This window comes from Loa loa, assembly GCF_000183805.2.
Source record: "Loa loa unplaced genomic scaffold supercont3.786, whole genome shotgun sequence".
NCBI classification, from domain to species: Eukaryota; Metazoa; Nematoda; class Chromadorea; order Rhabditida; family Onchocercidae; genus Loa; species Loa loa.
Genome location: NW_018108966.1, coordinates 2,393 through 6,935, shown reverse-complemented (window position 1 = coordinate 6,935; position 4,543 = coordinate 2,393).

Genomic DNA, 4,543 nt, shown 5'->3' with positions numbered 1-4,543 from the left:
ATTACGGTAGCTAAATTTATCCAGGATAAAATCATATTTAAGGATAGTTATTGGTTTTTTTTTAATAATAAAATAGTTAGTCGTCCAAATTTAATCTGGCAAAAATGAATTAATTTCAGAAATCATGTGAAATCATAAATAATATTTTGAATAAAAACTAATTTTAGGTAATTTGAAAATTTACAAAATTTGGTATTATTGCAAATTTTAAATCAGATATATTTAAATCAATTATATTAAATCAGATATATTTAAATCAGCTATATTAAATCAGATATATTTGGTATTACCATAAATTTTAAACCAGATATGCAGATATATAAGTCAAATATATTTAAAAGGATATTTATTGAAAACGATTATGTTGTACTATTAATATTCATTCATTTCAAAGGCTGTAAATGATTATAAAATTTGATTATAAAATTGATTATAAAATTTGTTTACACACGTTCACGTGTCTTCAGTACACGTTTCATTCACGCTTAATTTATCACATGAATGAAATCAGCTATACGATAAACGTATAATAATAACAGGCTACTAAATCTATTCCAAAAATTATAATAATTACTGATAAGGTGATATTATTTCTAGTAATACAATTAAAACATTCAGTTATCATTGCTATTTACATATAACATGTTTCAATTGGCTAATCATGTATAATTAATTAAAATGAATAGATTAAATTAAAATTTAATATTGAACTGAAAAAATTGATAAAATTGTCATAGTATGTTATTAATTAAGACTATCTCATTTATTTGTTTGTTTATTTACCAAAATTAAGCTAAGGTATGGAAAAGAAAAGGGAGGAATCGAAGAGGTGAAATAAGGGGGACTTAACAAAGAGGAAGATGAAAAAGGATACTGAAAGAAGCTTAACAACGGCTAATCAAGATCGTTATTGGGAGCCCAGCCGGCTGATCCGTTCGTTAAGAGACTTAACGTGAATTATTTTACCATAAAATAGTATCACTGGAAAATGTCACATGTCCCACCCGTTTTACCATTCATTCCTTTAAAGGTATCTTCCAATGGATAGTTTGATACTTCCTATTTATCTTCATAATTCATACAATTTCAATCATATAATTCATTCCATTTCCAATTATACATTTATTATCATTAATTTTTTTCCCCTCTTTAAACAATCATATCATATCAACTTACTTTCTTCCTCCCTCTCTCTCTCTCTCCCTTTCCCTCTTAATTATACCATTTCCCTTTATTGCCTTTGTCTGTTTTTTTTAAATTATTCGAAATTAAATAAATTAAAGTGTTATTCATTAACTAATCAATAAATGATCAATTTATCAACATCGATTTTCCCTTTATTGCTTTTGTCTTTGTCTCTTTTCCAAATTATTCAAAATTAAACAAATTAAAGTGTTATTTATTAGCTAATCAATTAATTAATTAACTAATTAGTTTTAAAAATTATCGAAAATTTAATGCTATAGCAATATTTTTTTCCCCCGAATACAGCTACTATACCTTAATTTTATTGATAGAATTTTATTTGCATATGAGCTTTAGAGGGAAGCAATATCTATCATCGAATACATTACATAGTGCATGAAAAGTAAACTTAAGGAAAAGTAAAATGTACCAGATGGATAGATAGCATATAAATATTCACATTAACAATATTATCATTTCCATTATTCGTCCAACTTGTGAACATTTTATCAATTACTGATATTGTCAATGATTAGACGTTTTCATTTAATCAATTCGAATTCAAATTTTATATAATTTTATAAAATATCTTAAGAAAAATTTCAATTTTTTGATTGTTAATTTGCTTTAAAATAATTATAATATTGTATTAATTATGTTACTCAATAAATATTATTAAAAAAGATAATTATTCAAATGCATATTTTTACTTCAAAAAACATTACTACGACAACTTTGGTATTGTAATATATATGTATTCAATTACATGATAATAAAATTAATTATCTAAAGCAACTTTTAAATTTAGCAATTAATAAGAATATTTGAAAAGTATTATTTGCACAAATATTTTTTGTATATTTTCAAAACGACAATTATCTATTATTTTATTGGAATAATAAAAATAAACCGGTAATAGACTATTTTCTTATTATAATTTTTCATAATGCAAGAGAAGATTACGGTAGATTGATTAATGATAGTTAATTTTTATATCGTATGAAATGGTAAGACTGTAAAAGGTAAGAACAAAAATTGAACAATTGTAAAAATTATCATTCTTATCATTCAAAAAGTATTTGTAGAAGTAATATTTTTCAACATTTTTATTAATCGCTAAATTTAAAAAATTGTTTCAAATAATCAAATCTGTTATCAAGTAATTGAATATATATACTACAGTACCAGAGTTATTGTACTGATATTTGGTAGCAAAATACTGATAGTAATCTATCATTTTATTGTAATAATAACGATACTCTGGCAATAAACAATTTCCTTATTGTAGTAGCATTAGTTTATTGCAATAATATTAGCAGTAGCAAAATTATCCATTAATATGCTAGTAATAAATATTATCTATTATTTTATTTAGTAATAGGGATATACCGTCAATAGACTATTTTCTTATTGTAGTAGCATTAACAATGATATCCTTATCAGACAATTATCTAAGGAATTAAAAAAGAAAATCATTTCATGCATTTATTACTTTCCAAGCTACTATCGATATGATAAAGTTTAATTAATGGTTATCATAACAATAGTGACTGTCATCCGTCGTGATGTGACGCTGATCGAATAGTAACGCATACGTTTATGTAAGGCTTTATGTGACACATACATCTTTTCACACACATATGAGTAGTATGTGTATATGTATGTATATGTATGTATATGTATGCGTGTGTATGTGTGTGTGAGTGTGTGTGTGTATGTGTGTGTGTGTGTGTGTAAAATTTGAAATTGCAATACAGAAGCTGGTTTTCATATGTTGAAATATAAATGAGGTAGGATGAGAATGATAACAAATTTGTTGCTGAATGTGTATTCTTGAGTTACCGTAGTCGGTTACTAACCCTTCCGTAATGGTTCATTTCTATCTCCCCGCTCCCCGCTCCCCGCACTCTCTCCTATCTGTACATCTTTCTGACATTTGCTATCATTACATCTCTTTCAACCCGAAATATTCACAAATTTGATGATGTAAATTGTCAATAAAATTGAAACGAATAAAAGAGAAGAAATGAGGAGACAGGAGAACGGGAGGATGGGGATGATGAGGGGACAGGAGGACAGGGGGGTGGGGGGGACAGGAAAGGGATATAGAGGACGATGAAATGATAGGAAGAAGAAAAGAAGAGACGATAAAGCATCCATTCCATCCTCATTCAAACTAAATAAATCATTTATTTTATTCCAATTCTATCACCTTCATCGGACAATTATCATCAAATTTCATTCTATTGTCATGTTAAAATGGCGGTGATGACAAAGTGAAATGAATGAGCGCATCAATAACTTATTCACCAACTAATTAATTAATAAACTGAGATTGATAGACAAAAGATCTATTTCCTGATGAAGGATTCCTCTATCAATTTGATTATCGATGGTTTTTTTGAAATCATTTTTCTAATATTTGTATGAAAATTTTCAATTCAACAAAAATGTTTGGTTTGTTTGGATCAAATCTTATCGATTTCGAATTTATTCTTCAATTAACATCCGGCATGATAATTCAGAACGGATCAGTTCAACACATACATACATACACACACACAATGCATACACACACAGACACACACGGACATACACAAACATACACACATACACGTGCACAACGAATATACTTTATTTGGTATTTTAAAGGGTGAAACTAACCCAAAATTATTTACTTTTGTTTTCAGAATAATGGATTTGAGATATACTTTACAAAATAATTTATTTTATGGTTTATTTCAAAGAACCTAAATTAATTTTTCAAAATTTGGAGACTGAAATATGACCAATTTGTGACATTAAAAAAGTAAAATACTTTCCCTTTACATCTTATATATTTAATCGTTCTAACATCTAAATATGTTGATTTAGAAAAAAAAATTGCTATTAAAATTGAAGGAAAATTTATTACGGCAAAAGTTGACGCAATTTTCGTTCGAAATATTCCAAAAAAAAAAAGGAGAAACTAAAAAAGAATATTAGAATATATTTATAAACATTATTTCCCATAATTACTTAGGAAAAAATGAATGATTTTATTATCGAAATTAATAAAAAAACAAATTACAAACAGAATGTTTAATTGTATTAATGGTGAATATAGCATAAAAATGTGCAGAAATGTTTTATCTCACACTCATTTCTCATCCTAATAATTGTGCAATGAATATGCGGGGAAAGTAATAATATGTTAAATTATTATTATTATCACTACTATTATTATTATTATTATTATTATTATTATTATTATTATTATTATTATTATTATTATTATTATTATTATTATTATTATTATTATTATTATTATTATTATTATTATTATTATTATTATTATTATTATTATTATTATTATTAT